Genomic DNA, 18,876 nt, shown 5'->3' with positions numbered 1-18,876 from the left:
GAAAGAGTGCATATTTTAGAGAAGACTGACTATAATACAGATCTCTGGAAAATAATCTGTAATAACTGAACTGTATTTTAATATAAAAAATAATATTTAGCACTGAATTTGACCAATTTAAATGGAAGAGAAGAAAGGCAATTTAGGAAAATTCTCGCATTTCAAAAGTTTCAGAACAAATAAGAATAAAAAAAGTCATCCTGAAAAACATGCCTTGCCTTCCAAATTGCAAATGCTGGCAGGCTGACATGATGTTCTCTTCCTCTCCACATCCAGAACCCCAGAGCAGATGAATGCATCAGTGGATTTATGATACATCTCTGTTCCCCCACAGATTCTGCTTTCTAATATCATCACAGTGTCCAGCTAGAGCTTGAAAAAAAACTCCGTGTTCTATAGCAAAATCCCTGAGCTGCAAGACAACTTTACAGGAAGTAAGCATTTAACCCAAGTAATTTTTTAGAGCAGATTAGACAGACTTGACAGATCCTGACTTGAGCAGGGGGCTGAAGTACATGACTTTCTGAGGTCCCCTCCAGCCCCACTTTTGTACAATTCTATGAAAATCAACATTAGCAAAACAGATTAAGTTAAGGTTCCACTAGTCACATAATTAGGCCCTGCTCATTGGGAAAGGCCAGTGAGATGACGGAGTGCAATGTTCAAAAGCACTCAAGTCCAAATCCCATTTTCAAACATCATGGATGACTCCCAATTAAAGTCATGGAAATATTACTATTATTAAATAAGAATCAACAGTTCAGGAAAGAAAGCAATGTTTGTTTGTTTGTTTTTTTCAAATATTTTTCACATATATAGCACATTTTAAAATGCTGAATTCAATTTCTAGTCAATATGTGAATGATATTAATTGGCAGAAATAGAATAAATAGTATATATGCAGAAATAGCAGAGCAGAAATAGTATATATGCACTTTTAAAAGTCAATAATCAGACAGCTTTAGCCAGATACAGAAAAAAATATGCACCAACAATTATTTGTTCTTAACCATGAATTCATGTGAAATTATTTGTTACCTTTTCTAGTTCCTTAAAACATTTACACCAAGGATGCTCACCCCCTAGCCCATAGTCCAGAACCAGCCTGTGAAACTTATGTCATCTGGCCATCAGGGCTCCTCACAGATCCAAAAACTGGTGGCAGGAAAGCAATGGCAATGCTAATTGCTGCTTGCCTGCTGCCATATTTCCAGACTCATTGGGAGCCCTGGGGTCCAGATAGTATGACCCTGTATGCTAGATTTGGCGCACGCAACCAGAATGGCGCAGGACCCAATCTGAGCATATGAGGTCCAGGCAGCAAGAGGCAGGATCCAGGCTCAGAGGGACAGATTCAGACAGCGTGAGGTGATGTTAACCCTTTATAAAATTGTGAATGAATTGGCAGTAGCTTTTGGCTGAGCAACCAAAAACAACTGCCAATTCATTAGCAGTTATGAAAGAGTCAGCACTGGACTCTGCCCCTGCTGCTTGTTGTCCTAGGAAAAAAGGGCATTTTGGAGCATAGACTAACCATGAGAAAAGCAGGTCTAGACCACGATTCTGGAAAAATACTGTTTTCTATATTCTGCCTTCCAAACCAAGGCACATGTCTAATTTGGGGGGTGTGCGGTATGCAAAAAATATGTCGGTTATACTAATGGACACTGAATAATTTCATATGTATTTTTCAGCTCATATATGAGTTTATAATCACAAAAGTGTATCAAATTCTCTCAAGCATTGAAATATAGGATACTAATATACTAACTCTATTTTTGTGTAATACAAAAATAATCAAACAAGACCCAGATGGGTCCTAAGGCATGTTCTGTACTTTACAATTCTGACTTTACTCCTTCATTGTTCATTGAAAACTTGCAAGAATAATCTCCCAATAAACTCATGCATTTTCTATAAAAGGGGTGATCAATCCCTGGCCCATGGACCAGATTCATCCCCTGGTGCCATGTCATCCAGTCCCCAACGGGTCCAAAGATTTGGTGATGAGGGAGCAGTGGCCTCATTAATTGCCACTCCCCTGCTGCCAAATTTCTAGACAAGTGGCAAGCCCTGTGGGCTACATAGTGTGTCCCAGCATGCTACATCAAGCACACAGGATGGTGCAGGGCCCAATCCCAGCATTCAGAAATGGCCAAGGCTGCACAGGGCCTGATCCAGGAATGTGGGACCAGCCACAGCTGTGCAAGGCCAGGTAGAGGGCACAGGGCTTGACCCTTGCATGCAAGGCCTAATCCAGCCCACGTACTAACCCCATGCCACTCATCTGGCCCATGGGGCCAAAAGGTTTAGTGCCACTGTTCCATAATACTTCCAATACTTAGGGTCATATTGCAACCTCTTTGATTAAAAAAAAAAAAAGACATTGAGAAGAACCACTTCAGCTCATTAGGTTGTCAGCATGATGAAAGGAGTTAGGAGACGTGTCAGAAGCAAAGTACAACCCTACAGGATCCCCCAAGAATAGACTTGGAACTCAAACAGGCACTGTCCCTTCATGCTACTCCACTTTCCCCTGGGTAACAGCTTCTTAGTAAGACTTGCTGATATTAGCCTACGCAATCTTCTCCTGAGAAAAAGGGATGTTGCAATATGGACGTTTATTCAGCTTCTAGGAGTGGTTCCTCCTTCTCTGAGGGCATTGCTGCTGAACTAAAGGAAAGCATGGTAACAGTCACTCAGTCTACCTGGTCTCAAGTGATATCAACATCCTTAAGTCTTGAAGATTTGGGGCCAGAGGCAAAGAGTGTGCAGAGGGAAGCAGCTGTCCTTATATTCCTCTGCCCACTGTTATTTTTTTCCTGTGTAAGCAGAGGGGACCACCCAGCATGCAAACCCCTACCATCACGCACCATTTCCCAGAAAAGCTTAATGTATATCACCAACCTTAAGTAATCCAGTTTGACCTCTTAATCACAATATATGCATGAAGGTAAACTGATGGTTCATAAATATCTATCAAACAAGTATTGGAATTACACCAAACCACTTCAAACTCTTTTGTTTTATCAAGGGAAACCAATTCAGGTCATAGTCAACTCAGACAAGTGTGAAGCTACCACCAGAATGCAAGCATGTAAACCAAGTGTGTGGTGTAACATCCTGTGCTGTGCACGAAGGAGCTTTTTCTCATGTTGTATACAAAACGTTAACAGAATCAAGGCAATGCATTTCCAAGTCGTGGCAAATTGTTCCAGGCTTTAACGTATGAGCATTTGGTACAATACAGAAGGCAAGTTTGTGGGGGTGGGGTGAGAGGGGGTGAGCAGGAATTAAAAGTGAGTTTCCTAAATCCTATTTAACAAAAGTTCTAGGTATTCAGCACTTTTGAAGTCATGTAAATTATTTAGGCATCTATATATGGGATTTGGAGCCTACCTTTATACACTTAAAAAAAAAAAAAAAAAAAGAAATCTGACCCAGACTTATTACTGGACATTTTTTCATACACTGATTACCAGTTACCCATTGCCACTGAACTTTCCCATCAAGATTGACACACACACTGTTTTAACTGACCAGGACAAAGAAATAAGAACCCAAAGCATCCACAGAGTGGAGCATCTCCTTGCCTAGAGCAACAGTCTACTGATACTGAACTGTCACAGCAGATCTTATACCCGTTCCCCACCCAGATCCCGGACTAAAGGGTATGGCTGGTACACACCTGGATCATCATCACTGTCCAAAGAAGCTGGAAGCAGTTTGCATGTAACAAATTAACTTGGACACCTCTCAGGTTTCACACCAGTTGTCATTCCACTCTTCATAAAATCACTATTAGTTTCAGCAGTCAGAAGGACATGGATCCAGAGATGAGGTGATGTGCAAAGGTTTTCCCCACATATCCAGATCTGTAGAGAATATCACTAGTCCAGACAAAAGCAGATGTGGTCTAGCCGCCATCTCAATTTTGTCTGAAGTAGCCAAAGCAACATCCACTCCAATCCAAATTTGATCTATTTTCTTTCACAATAACCTGAAATTTCCTCACAGTGGGAAATACTTTAATCAGCTGAAGAGGAAACATTTCAGACTGAGCTAGTGTGGAATTAGTCTGTAACTCGAAATGCTGCAGTTTCTATTCTGGGACAAAACAGCTTTGTTTCCTTTTCTCCACAGCCATCAGCTAAGACCTTGCAAACCATATCAGCCACAAGGCCTAAATCTATCTCACTTCTGTTTGATGTAAAAAAAAACCCATGTGCTCTTAGCTCTCCCAATGCCTAGAAAAGGTCAGCATTTAAATAAAGAGATGATTTCTGATATGACAGTTGATGCTGGGAAGAAAACAGAAAACTTAAAAAATAAAAAAGCTGCACCCTCCATAACTTCTTACATGGAGAGCTCCTAAGGTATGCTGAAAAATAATATAGTTTGCACCTGTTTATTTAGTTATAAGCAACTGACCATTATAAGGATGATTGCAGTTCCTAAACCTAAATTATGCTTCATTAACAGGTTATGTAAAATTACTATGTTAAAACACAGCTTGACTTGTAGAATCATGAACTCCCAAGTCTTTGATTTGCCACTTACTCACTGGCAGGTAAGTCACTTCTCTGCCTCATACAAACTACCTTTCATTCATGGAAAAGCTACTTGTCTACAAAGAGGTGTTGTGTGGATTTATTCTTCATATTTGTGTAACCCTAAATTTGTAGACTGAGATGCACTTCCCACAATGAAATTTAAATACAAGAAAATATTGGGAAGAAAGTGTGTGCGTACAAGAGAGAGAAAAAAAAATCACATCTCACACCATTAGCACAAGGGCTATAATACTTCTTTCTACAGAGAAAAGGAGTTGTGAATAGAGAATAAGAGTTTACCAAAAACATCTATAAAACAAGTTAGATAACTAGTAAGACACTAGTGAATGATAGACTGAAACGTTATTAATGGAGAGAGAGAGGAGGAATTTTTTTTATCTATATTACAAATAACTAAAAGTTAGAATATCAAATGGAAACATTACGTTATGACTGAGAAACAATTTCTGCTTAACTGCATGTTTCACTCATCATTTTCCCCCTCATCACCTTCCCCCTCTGGTCCTTCTCTCTCCAGCTGCACATTATTGACACCAATGACCAATTTCATAAACATTTAATTTTTTCACATCAATTTTTTTCTGTATTTAATATGTTAGCAAGGCCACCATACCTTTTTCTTGTCCACAAATTTCTACCACAGTTGTGTCCTAATTTAGGTCAAAAATATGAAGACTGTGCAACGCCAGTAAGCAAGCAACTAGATATCTAACTATAGGACTTTTCCCATCTTGAGTGTTACTCCTCTTGGTTCATCTTCTTCCTCATCAACAAGGAAGAAATCCTGAAGAGTATTAGTGACATCATCTGTCAAAACACAAGAGAATAGACTTAATCCAAGCCAGCTTTATCTGCCATACAACGAATTATAATATTGTTATTACCCAAAGATTGTAAAGTGGCCAAGAAAGGCCTCATCTTAAACAGAATAATAATAAAAGACAAAAGGGCTGAAAGAGACCTCAGGAAGTCATCTAGTTCAACCTCCTGCTGTAGGTAGGATTACCCCTGTCTACACCAGTGTGCTCACAGGGTAGTCCACAGAATCTAGCTGCAGAGCAACCCCACATGTCAGAATTATCTGGTGTGCCAGGACCCTGTCATCCAACACCCAGGATTCCCCATGCGTGTGGAAGTTTGATAGTGGGGGAGCAGTGACAGCATTAATTGGTCCCAGAGCCAGGATGATTACCACTACCACCACTCGCCCACCTCCAAATTCCCAGACTTGTGGGGAGCCCTGCAGGATGGATGACTTAAGCCTGCAGGTCAGAGGTTGAGAACCACTGGTCTAAACTATCTTGGATAACTGTTTGTCAAACCTGCACTTAAAATTCGGCCTCTCTATGTAATCTGTTCCAGTACCAAATCTACTCCTAGCTAGGAAGTTCATCCTAGTACGCAACTTAAATTTTCCTTTTCCATAATATCTAGATCTTGCCACTCACCCTCCTTGTGCTATGAAATTATAGTACTGTGTAAGATAGTACAATAATTCAATGAGTTACTGACCATTCTGTTGGGAACAAAGCACTTGGGGAACAGGACAAAATACACATAATTGTTTTGTTATGACAGCATGCACCTGAAGAGTGATGTAGATATAATCCTGGCTGTGTGTTTAGGGTCTAGGCTATGCTGGCGTATTTAAAAGGCCACAAGCTTCCTTGGCTGCGTTACACAGACAGGATTATAGTAACATCCTGACCGGAATTAAAAGCAGTGAAACGAAAAGAACATATCCCAGTGTTGAAGCCTTTAATGATTTCTTTTGTTCTGAAATGAGACATCAACCAGCAATTCCAGGGTCATGGGTTCTGGTTTCAAATCAATACCCCAACTACCTCCATGTAAGATTTGAAGACTTGCAAGCATACTTCTTTGCTGCATAGGATAAATATCATGACTGAGTAGGTCTGTCTGAATCCTAAGTGGTTCTAAGCAGCCAAGCAGCTATATGATAGTCTCCAACAATGTTCCTACATACCAACAGCAAGAAGCCAACAAAGAAGGTATATGTTAGGGCTGTGCGAACCTTCAGGTGATGATTTGGTTCAGAGGAGATTCAGCCCAATTCAGTGGGCAAATCTCTGAATCCAGAGACAAATAAAAAGGTCCTAATCGATTTGGAAAAGATTCAAAGAGCTTCGGAGAGATTCAGAGAAGTAGGCAGTCCTCGCTTGCCACTGCAGGCAGCTGGACCCAGACTTTGTGCCAGTAAGTAGGGGGTGGGGAGGGGGATGATGGGGGGACCCCCACCAGGTCCCATCCCCTGCCTGCTCCCCCAGCCTCCCCAGAGCGTCCCCTGACTCCCGCCCACCCCCCAGTCCCGTTGGTAGCTGCCCAACCGGCCCCAGCATCCCAGGTCTTAAAAGGGAAAAAAAAGCTCCACACTCACTGGCTGCTCCCAGCCCCGTGGCTATTTTAAAAAAACCCATAAAAACAAAAAAAGGCTCACAATCACCAGCTGCTGCAGCAGCCATCAAGGCTTCATGGGGGCTCATGGTAGAGCTCATGGTAGAAGGAAGTGCAGGGCTCTTCCCCCCCCGGGTGAGTGCAGAGCTCTTTTTTCTTTTTTGCTTTTGCTTTTTTAAATAGCCAGGAGGCTGGGGCTGGGAGAGTGGGCAGGGGATGGGGGTTCATGGCAGAGCCCCCCACACAGCGCACGGTAGTGGGGATTGCTTCCCCCTCGCCCTCCCTGGCAGGAGCCAGTGAGTGCTGGGCTTTTTTTGTTTTGTTTGGGGGTTTTTTTTGTTTTGTTTTGTTTTTTTAAAAGAGCTAAGACACTGGGGCCTGTTTGATTCAGAGATTTGGCTGATTCAGCAGCGGCCAAAGGCCTGAATCAGATCCAGCTGAATCGATTCGGGACAGTGATTCGAATCACCAAATCGAATCACTGTTCCCTGAATTGGCCGAAACCAAATCCAAAGTAACTACTAGCTACTTTGCACAGGCCTAGTAGATATGCAGTTAACAGCGAATACTTGCAGAATTAGTGTAAACTGTGTCAGAAGAAAACAAATCTCAGAGAACAAGTTAAATACATGTCCAGAGATATTTAATATAAAATTAATTAAAAAACCTCCTGAAAATACTGAAAAATATCAAATATTCATCTAAATGTTGCCTCTACAAAAAATATTAGATGTTCAGAACAATCACTTATTTTCACCCTGGCTAAACTGTGTTTTCAACTATGCAAAGATAAAACATGAAATTAGCAGACATAACAGGAATTTCAAAAATTAATAAGGTAGGCAAAGTCTTTGTGTAGAGGCAATATCTTTTATTAGACCAACTAAGTAGTTGCAAAAAAGTTGTTATTTGCAAGCTTTTGGACACGCATCCTCGCTCAGGCAAAAAAAGGAAATTAAAAATAGTGAGATATGAAAGATGGTCAGAAGGTTTTAGAAAGCAGTTCTACAGGAATGCAAGTTTAGGAGGATTGCAGGGAACAAAAGCAAGTTGTTTACCCTCAGGTATCAGATGTCAGCCAGGTTGGAGGTGGGGGAGAGCAATAAAAAAAAAAAAAAAAAAAAAAAAAAAAATCAATGTTAAAAATTAGTCCTAGTTGTTGAAATTGGCTTTTTGTTGTCTTCTTCACATTGTGAAGTTTCCATTTCAAATGGCAAAATGCAATATCTTCCATAGCCGTGTCGATAGATATCGCCTCTATCCAAAGATTTTGCCTGCCTTCTGTGCTCAGACCAACAAGGACTAGATCCCTGAAAGATTCATAAGTGAATTCAGGGGGTAATCCTGTATGGATTAGAACAATTCCTGAAAACCAAAGAATAGTAAACAATTTAGGAAACAGGTCCACAACTATCTATAAAATTAAACTTTTTATGAAATGGGCTTTCAGTTGACAAAATAGGGAACAAGTGGTGCCTGCAGACATGTGGGGATGCTGCTTCAATGTACTGTAATGACAGCATGACAGAGCAAACTTGATTAATTGAGTCTCCTGAAGCATGCTAATCAGCATGCATCAGCAGCCTCCACGTCTCGTATATTCAGTGTTCCCACATTTCAAAATGGCAGCAGGGACATTTTAACTAAAGCTCTTTGAATGAGGCTTAGCTAAAGTGCCCCTGCCACCACTTTGAAGTGTGGGATGCTAGATACTCAAGATGATGTGGGAGCTTTAATTAGAGTGGCTCTTAGAGCCACTTTAATTAAAGTGCTTCCCAGCCCCGAGAATCACTGTAAAGACACCCTAAAATATGACTCTTGAAATATGAACTGAATTTTCTCCAAAGAAATATCCAAAAAATAATGAATGCTGGATTTACTAGAAAAGTGCAATTAAGGTTCAACACTATAAAATGTTCTAACCACTAACCAAACTGGTTAAACTTTACACATGCAAATATTTTCAATGGGACAAGACAGACCCGCTTCTATACAATTTGGGGGCATATTTCATAATTTTAAAACCTTCAAAGCAAGTTACATATTAGGCAAAAAATACAGATTGTTTACAGAATTAGTTGGCAGAAGAGGTTACCTTGTCAAATTTGCTCTTAACTCTTGTTAACCAGAGGTCAAGTTCGATGTATTTAAAATACATGCAAGAGGTTTGTGCTAGCTTTTTTCTTCTCAAATGCTGCAGCTACAGTATTCATGGCCTGACAATTTTATAAACCATCATCTCATAATAATGATATACTAAAAATGATACTTCTAAGAGTAGTTTCATCTTTAAGAGGCCATTCTAACAGGAACATTACATTTTAAAAATACACTAAATAGGATTATTTAAATACTCCCATTCAGGCTTTAAAAAGTACAACGTATAAACAACTAAGACATTGTAACATCATTTTGTAAGAATGTGAAAGAAGTTAACATTACTTCTCTTTGTAGATATTCTTTTGAACAATTTGTCATATGCATGTAAACAGCATATTGCCATTTTGTTGTTAATCATTACTTTATTGACTCCACATTCATAAAACAAAATAATGAGGTCCCATGCTTTTCATCGTAAAACATTATTTTTACCTCAACATCCAATAACCAAAGCAAGAACTGTAAATATAGAACTATCTTCCCAGCTGGTACATGTCTGCACAAAGGAATTATGTTGCTTGCTATTGGGTGAGGAAACGTCTTTTACTTAAGAAAACCTTCATATGATTCAACTATCTGTGGTTGCCTGTACCATGATATTCCACTCGAATTGCTTCTCAAAAAAAGCCATTTTTAACAGACTCCTTTGAATTTTGAGGAACAAGCTCTACCCATTCTCTCATCCTAGTGGATAACAAGGTAATCTATGCATATTAATGCTGAATAATTTAACTAAACCTCCTTCTATGTCTGCCTTTTCTTACAATTCAGGTATTAAAAGTATTTGCCCTTACCAGGTGGCACTCCCTGTTTAAAGGTAACAATATGGGTACAGGAGGAGACGTGATTAGCTGTGTTAGTCTGAAGTCAGGCAGGAAATATAGAATGGTGTTAAGAGCAGGACTGCCCCACTCATGGCCTACGGGTCATGTGTAGTTCCTAAGGGGTTAACACATGGCCTACAGGCTCCCGCTCAGCTACTACTACTCCCATTCCTCCTGCTGCAGTGGCAGCCAAGGTCCCTGGCCTCCCCCTCTAGCCTCCTGCTGTGCTGCTCTATCCTACAGACCCACGCCCCACTCCTGCGAGCTTGGCAGGGTAGCATAGTGGGAGAGAGGGGAGCCAGGGAAGTGTCAATGCTGCACAATCCATGTATAGCCAGGAGTCCTAGATACCCATGTGGATGGGGGGGGCAGGGGAGGAAGGTGTCAGAGCCAGGCTGCCTGCATTGCACACAGCCAGGAAGTCAGGAGAGGGCTGGAATGGAGAGAAGGTTGCATGTGTGACCGAGGGTCCCTGGGAGGGCCGTGCAGCCTGGGGGTCTGCAGTACACAGGACATGCAACCCTCAACTGCCCATATGTTGGGAAGCCCCGTGTTAGAAAAGTGTGTGCATTTAATATAATCATGCCTCTGTGGTGTCCCAGATAGAAAAAGGGAAGGTAACTTATGGTCTTCCCAGTGATTTTTTAACAAAGAAAGATCCTAACTACAGTACACATCCTACATCGCTTAATAGTGGTCAGTCAGAAGTAACTTACTCTATCCACCAGCAGTAAATTAAAAAATGAGAAGGCCTAAAATCCCATTACCTAACCTTTGAGATCTCTAGACTTCCGAAGTGTTTTACTGTTTAACTCTGAAGCCAATAGGTTATTTAAAAAGTCTACCACTATGCCCCCCTCTATATGTGCAGGTAAAGGCATGATTGGATGTAATGTGTCATCCACACAATTGTGCCTCCTGGCATGCCCTACGTGCAGGAGGCACGACTGTGGGATCATGCATTAGATCCAATCACACTTTATTGCCGCTGCAGGGGGAGCCTGATCCCGCATGTCAGGTGTGAGGACTCTCAATCCCAGCTGCACATATCAGCCCAAGGATTTCATGCGCTCTTGAGTCCTGGTGATCACAGCAGCTACAATCCCCAGGGCTTGGAGGTTTCACACTAGGCATAGTGGACCCCTCCAGCTGCACAGGAGACCCTGCCACACATGCAAGTTAAATCTTTATAGAAGCCAGTTATAATGTTAATGCATATGTTTGAAGTCTAATTTTATAGCTGATTGGAGCTGTTTATCATGTGCTAGCTACTTTGCACAGGTCTTAAGGTACTTGCAAAATTAACCAATTAATTGTGTGATACCTGTAATGTGTAGAGGGGGCTTATGAAGGAAACGGACAATGATTTTGCATCTTTTTTGATTTTACATACTCTTATCTCTAATTTGAAGCTCTGATCCAGAGAAACACAACTACATAAGTGATCCCAAACTGGACATGATCTTAAATATTATACTGCAGTAGGATCCTAGTTTAAGACTATTTGCATAACTTGCCCTGACACTTAATGAAAGACATTAGTTTCTTAAACTCACCATTTTTCATGGTATACTTTAAGAAATTAAAACAAATTAAGTAAATCATCTTAACTAGTGTATGCCTTCTAAATAGACCAAAATTTTTTTCTTCTTCACAACAAAGTTGTTTAGCTTTTGACCCACCAGAGAACATTTGTGCACCACCATAACTGTCTGGGAGAAAGTGTCATTGGCTTATACTTAAAACACTAACAGATAAAACAAGGAAAGATCACGCATTATACTTGTTAAGGGCATAATCCACAAGCCTACTGAAGTAAAAGGTGGGATCCCCGTTTGCTTCAGTGAACTCTGTTTGAGGTCCTATATGCACATTTAATCCCATGCTGCGTTTGGAGTTAATGTGAAGCTTTGAGATGGAATCCAGCACTTGTGCTATTTTAGTTTACATAATCTAAGGCAGAGCTACTCTGTGCCACTACAAGTCACACAGCGAGATGGAGCCTCATTCATGACTTCAGTAGCAGACATTAGGTACATATGACAGGACACAGGCATGAACACGCAGAAACAGAAAGTATCATACTACAGGCAGTTACCGCTGCGCAAATTACCTAGGAAACAATCAGGATGAAACCAACAAAATAGAAAAGGTTTTTTATATCTAGAACTGTCTTGCAACTTTTACAAACAATCTCTCTCTCTCCAGTTTGTGTCATGCTTGACCACTGAAGGAGCCCTCTTCAAGGTGGAAAATGGACAGCTGGTCCTGCATGTGTAACCATATAAAAGGCAGGGGGGAGGGGATTTTAATCTCTGGTGACATGATTTTTGTTTTGTTGTTAACAAGTATTTCATGCTTGGCCCCTGGGAGAGCCATACACCTCTGCACTTTCACCATTTGTGTGTAAGATTTGTATAATACATTAAAGTAAAAAAAAAAAAATCTTTTTCCCTTTTGCCTCCCCCAAAAGAGAAAGGACTTGAATATTCATTTCGTAACTAAGTCAGAGACTGAATATAATTCCATCAACTAGAGCTTTAATATATAAATATATATTTTTGTGTTATAAATATGAGTATATATTTTAAAATACTATATATAAAGTGTTTTAATAGGATGCTCAGAAACACCAGGAATCATCCATCTCGAGTTTAGCACACAAGAAGGAAAGGTTCCTTAATCAGTTATGACAAGTAGATACTACTAAGATGACAGGAGAGTAGATTCCAGTGTCAAAGACTTATTTATACATGCATACATACATACATACATACAACATATTAAGAAGAACTGAGGTACAAATATGGAGTATAAAAAGTATAATGTTCTGATGATGAGGAACAACTATTTTACTTTTGTTATTCATCTCTGCAAAATGAAGCAATGAAGGCAAAAGACAGTCTTTAGTTCTATTACATGAAAAATAATCCCCTCTCCTCTTCCCATTAGCAAAGTGTGGTTGAATGAGTTCATGATTTTTATAGTGTCTGTGTGTCCTAATTAAATATTCTTTCTTGTAGTAAAGAAAGTCAGATTGTCTAGAAGATGTGCCAACACTTTTAGAGGTTGACTGATGCAAATCCACTGACTCAGCTACTGTAAAGCAGATATCTTATCCAATTATAAAAACAGAAAGTCCTTTTAAGAAAACAGGTTCACAGAAGAGCATCAAAATGGATGGCAACCATCTGTCAAACGACATGCAAAGAACTAGCCCAGCAAAGACAGACTAGCCTGGCTCTCTGCACAAAGGTAAATAAGCCACATACATGGTTTAACTAGGAAATGACTTAAAGCACTCATGAAAGGAGACAGATTAACAACACAAAAGACTGGAGGAACTTTTATACACAGAACCAACATTAGTTATTCATCCCATTAAGACCACATCCAGCAGGAACAATACAGAAAACTCTTCCTCATGGGTAACTTTACTCATTGTCCACTTAGAACAGGGAAATATTCCTGATATGGGAACAACCTTACTTCCATGGGTAAATGGTGGCAAATGCAAACTCACAACAAGCAATTTAAAGAACTAGATCCTATGGGATACCATTTTTCACTTTATTTATTCAAGTCAGCCTTTTACAGAACATTTAATGGAGTAAGACAAACCACCTTGGTACCCATTTCTTAGGGCCCAGTTCTTTGTTGATAAAGAATATTTTTGAAAAGGATGAAACTATAACTAGAACCAAATCATGACAAAAGGCCGAAGTGCTAGAAAAGATGTCAGCAACACTAAACTACTGGAGGTGGGGAGAAGAGGAAGAGCATTCTACATATAATGATAACAGATACAGAGCAGGAAGGACAACCAAACATACTTTTAAATGTCTAGTATTTCTCAAGTAATAACCAGCATATCCACTAATCATTTTTCAATATTCAGTTAAAGATTTTTTTGTCCCAAAACATTCCAGTTTTCCAACATAAGAGCCTTATATAACCAACAATAGTGTTTTAAAGACCCTTCTTTGATGTTTTCTTACAACAAAGTTCTCTTTCCCATTCCTTGGGCAATACTAAAAAGCCTGTGGGTTGTGACCCAATTTAAAAACTGGCACAAAAAAGACCTGGGCATAGCATTTCAGACAGGCAAGCAGCATGTAGAAATGTTCCTGAAGTTGGCTCAAATGCAGTTCTTTTATAAGAATAAGAGATTGAAAAATGTTTGCATTTTAGATGCTAAATAGCAGAAGCAGAGCCAGCCAGAAGAAAGTCAAACACCTCCAAGTCACAGGCACTGTGCGATTTCAAACCAGTGGAATCAAAAGCGAGCAATGGCATACAGAGGACTGGCATATAGGATAGTGCCTAAATGGTAGCATTAACAGTTCCAAAACATTTTACGAAGGAGAGCTGCTCAAATAAACTTATTTAGAAATAATTAAATTTTAACTGGCCTGTTCACTACATGGTGCCAGTACCTTCAAATTAGGTTTTATGTTTCTCTACAAAAAAACCTCTTTTAAAAAGAAGGCAGGCTTGAGCAGGAACAATAGCTTCTGGTTGAAGTTATTGATATTTGCTTCAACAACAACAACAAAAACCCTTGATCTTTGCAGACTTTTAATTAAGAAGCGCTCCTAAGTGATATATGGAGGAAGGGATTTGGATAAACGCAATTACCCCAGAGAAACAGACTCCGATTTGAAAGACAGTAGAACTTACAATCTCAGTCTAAGTAGCAGGATTCTGTCCGTCTCGCAAAACAACATAATTGGCATCAGCTTGCTGAACATCTATGGGCACATCCAGATGATTGCACACATGCCTGTTGCCACATTTCAAAGCAGTCCAAGATGCTGCAAGAGGCACACTGGCAACTTAAAAAAAAAAAAAAAAAAAAATGTGCAGCGCAGACTTTAAATTTGATACTGGGAAATGAAAAGTTGTCGTTACAGAAAGGGTGTGCAAAAGCCGGAGAGGCACTGCTCCCCAGCGCCCCACTCCCGGGGCAAACCCTGGCCTGGAACGAGTTTGCAAGCTAGAAGGCTGCCAGGAGCTGCTTGGGTATGAGGGGAATGGGGAAAAGGCGATTGGAAACAGGAGGCACCCTGTTATTCAAGTCAGCCTTTTACAGAACATTTAATGGAGTAGGACAAACTACCTCGGTACCCATTTCTTAGGGCCCAGTTTTTTGCTGCTAAAGAATATTTTTGAAAAGGATGAAACTATAACTAGAACCAAATCATGACAAAAGGCATGTGCACATTCTTACACACGTGGCCAACATACAATCAGGCAGGGTGGGGGAAGCAGCTGCAGGCTGCCAGGTCCCGGGGACTGTGGGGAACATGAGCATGCACGTGTGGGGGGGTGGGGCATGGGTGGCTGCCAGTGCTGGGGGAATGTGTCTGGGCACTGGGGCTGCAGCAAGGCAGGGAGAATGGGGAGGGAGGTGGCAGCCCCTACAGCAGGAGAATGGGGGGGTGGGGAGGGAGTTGTGTGGCCAGGCTGGTGGCACCAGGGCTGATACCCCTGCTTGCAGGGGTGGGGCAGCCAGGAGACACTGCCCAGGGGAGGCATGGCCAGGCTGCCTGGGTGTGGCACAAGAGCCCTAGCTCAGATCAAGGGTGCCACAGTTCTCCCCTCCTCCTCCCTTCAGCCTGCACTGGGGCCAGAATTGTTCCACCACCACCCACATGAGTTGGAGCCACCACAGCTGGTGCACTCTGACCTGGGCAGGACAGAGTGTGGGTTGGGACCAAGGAGCAACAGCATGGTGCCAAGGGGCATAGGGGAGTGTGGGTTGGGACTGAGGGACACTGGCAAAGCAAAGGGGCTATAGGTCCAGTGTGCAGGGCACCAAATGGGTTGGAAGGGGCTGTGGCTTGGGAGTGAGGGGCAATGCTATGGGCAGGCCACCAGCATCTCAGGGCTGCTCAGTGCCACAAAGCAGCGGGTGGGGGACAGGGACAACAACCACAAATGGATCTGTGTCCTGGTAAGCAAAGGGCAGGGGGAGCTCTGATTTTCCATTATAAAAAAAAAACAAACCAAAACCGAAGTCAAATGCCAAAATATACAGGTATTTAGAATTTATTTTATTAATTAAAGGCACTGGTAGTCTTCCAAATTGCTTCAAAATTGTAAATATATCAGTAAAGCATTGTGTTTAACTGATACATATACAGTAGTGTTTTATTTTAATCATGGGAAAAGATGTAGAATTTAGGGTTTCTTTTAATCAGAGAATTTGGGTGGGGGGGAGGGTGTTATCAGAGAATTCACATTTTTTAAACAAAAGTAAACCAGAAGCCCTGATGATCATGGACAGTTCAGTCCACTTAAGTTTGGCTCACAACAGCTTGTCACCCCAATTATCTACAAAAGCAATTTAAGAAAGGCAGAGCAGCACACACACACACACACACACACACACGTTACTGGCAAACAGAATCTTTTACTGAAGCGGTAACAGTTCCCTGCTCAAACAACTGGATAATGTTGGTTGGGGGCTCTGGATTTGTGGCCTGCTACTAGTCTCAATAAAACCACTAAGCAGTTCCTTTCCCTGTAATAATGGCAGCGTTGCTCTCCAAGCAATCTTGCTGCAGATTTTGGAAGTCCTCTCTGAATTAGTGTATATCCTGCTCACATCTAGAAACAACGTATTTGTTTTAAATGAAAAAACTTGCACTACAGAAGGCACTGGTAGTCCCCCAAAGAAAGGACTAGTACTACAGATGCTTAACATGAGGAAATCCCTTTGGGGAACAGGGGATACAGAGTGCTTAGGACACAGATGTGCCCTATGCAGTGCCTGCTAGAACAAAAAAAATGCTTTATAATGAAAACATATGTAGCCAATATCTTTCAATAATAGTCATTCTCCACTCCCTGTTATGCTTCCATGTTGATGTACTACTTCATAATCTTGTAACATAAAAGGGTCCAAAAGTGCCTCATCATTTGCAAGTGCCTTAAGGTATTTCTGCTGTTCTAATGCTTTGCAACTTTCATGTATGTTGGCTTTATATCACAGCAATAAAATATTACTTGTAAGATGCTTTGCATCTTCTCAGTCTGGATTTCTACAGTATATGATGCTTGCTTTAGGGCCAGGTTCAATGGGATTATTGTCACAATAAAGAACTAGTCAGAATCAGTAAAAAAAAAAAAAAGTGACAGATATATGGCCTTCAATAAAAAGGAATGGTACAGAGGCAGTACAAAACGGACCAGCAACAGACATTCATACGCTAGGCCAGGGACAGAAATTACACATAAACCAGTATAAGCAATCAGAAATAGGTTCAAATCCATAATACAACAGAAGTTCAGTGTACATAAACTGCTTCTGAAGTACCCAAAACCAGTTTAAGATAAACCTGGATGGATGCAGGATTAGACTGAATTTATTTAGGTTAAATCAGTTTTTTTGAACTGCTCCAGCTGAGCAAGGAGGCATGCTCTAGCACCCCGCTGCCCCCTTTTGATCACTGCAGGCATACGGCTGCATTTCCAGAATCAAAAAAGTGAATGTCTGTTCACTTGCTTACCAGTTCAATCTATGCAGGTTAGAGTAACTTGTAAAGATTGAATTGATTCAGCCTCAGGCTTTTTGACTGTCTCTATTTAGCCCTAGTGCCACAAATTCTTCAATGTTTGTGTTTTCTTTCCAACATTCAATCTTCAAAAACACAAAATTCGTCCCTGATCCACTCACAGGAAACAACAGCTAAAATAGGCTACTAAAGAGGAATAGGAAAAATTGAAGATGAATGCCATTAAACCCAACAAACCTAAAACATGTTTCAACATAGTGCTTCATCCTGGTTAAAAGTCAGGGAACACAGATTACAGGAAAGTCAGCCACAGACAGCTTCAGTCTATGTAACATGCACAGGAATACAAAAATATTTAGCCTTTTAAAATAAAAGTAATGCTACTTAAAACCTACAGAACACTTTCAAAATATAAAGTGCTCTACAAATATGAGTAAGTAGGTGAAAGCTTAAATAATGAGCACATTTCAACACGCTTCCCCAAAGAACGTCACTGCCTCCTCTCCCCCCACTTTTTTTTTTTCTTTTTTCTTTTTTTTTTTTTGTAAGTGGTGGTGAGGTGTTGCACTGTTGCATGTAGAGCTTAATGTGCTGGTTTTCAAGACAAATAAAGATGTCAGTACATATTAGATATTCCATTGGAGATTGAGTTGAATTGCTAAATAAAAATCCATTTGTTCAGCCATTTGATAGGGGTTGCCTAGTATAAAATAGCAATTTTTACTAAATTATCAACTCTGAAGGAGCTGTTTAAAAGGATGAGAAAACATGCTGATATGCTAGATTAAGTCATAAACAAACCTACTCATACCACTGGTATTTTTATTCTAAGGGCTTAACGCTGTCTTATCATCACATGAGAAATAAAAATAAATTAAAGCATTTTAGATACTCTTCCTTTGTTATCTTACCACTTCATTTTGCAGACCAAGAGCTGAACAAGGCCATGGTCCTCGATCCTGGATAAAATGTTTTTTCAACAATGAGGGAAGCAGGCATAAATGCCTCTAGATCAGTGGTTGTCAACTGGGTAGTTGGAAAGGTGATAAAAGGTATGCACAGGCAGGTGGGGATGGAGCAGGGTGGGAGAGGGCAAAGGTAGCAGTGCCCCTTTGTGGATGGATGTGGAGCTGAAGGGCGCGCATGTGGCAACCACCACCACCCACCACCACCACCTCCCAGGAGCAGGGCTGGGGGGGACAAGGGCAGTGACACCCCTCTGCGGGCCACACAGGTGCCAGCTGGCGGGCTGCTCCGCAGGCTACTGATGGGCAGCATGCAATTGGCTGGGCACAAAACCTGTCAGCAGCTCACAGAGCCGCAGGTGCAACCGGCCACGGGAAAGCGGGGCATGGTAGTGGCAGGACACCACCAAGAGCGGTG

General features: G+C 41.0%; 1 protein-coding gene across 1 annotated transcript in view; it reads right to left on the bottom strand.

Moving 5' to 3' along the window:
- The window catches only part of JAKMIP1 (janus kinase and microtubule interacting protein 1), a 221,141-nt gene that overhangs the window by 174,760 nt on the left and 27,505 nt on the right, over nucleotides 1-18,876 (bottom strand). Inside the window, exon 2 of the mRNA XM_025195098.1 lies at nucleotides 5,188-5,381. The gene's annotated coding sequence lies outside the window, so the exon portion shown is untranslated. The remainder of the gene's footprint in view (nucleotides 1-5,187; nucleotides 5,382-18,876) is intronic.

This window comes from Alligator sinensis, unplaced genomic scaffold, assembly GCF_000455745.1.
Source record: "Alligator sinensis unplaced genomic scaffold, ASM45574v1 scaffold421_1, whole genome shotgun sequence".
In the NCBI taxonomy this organism is placed as follows: Eukaryota; Metazoa; Chordata; order Crocodylia; family Alligatoridae; genus Alligator; species Alligator sinensis.
The sequence above is the reverse complement of the archived record's forward strand: the minus strand, read 5'-3'. Positions and strand labels throughout refer to the sequence as shown.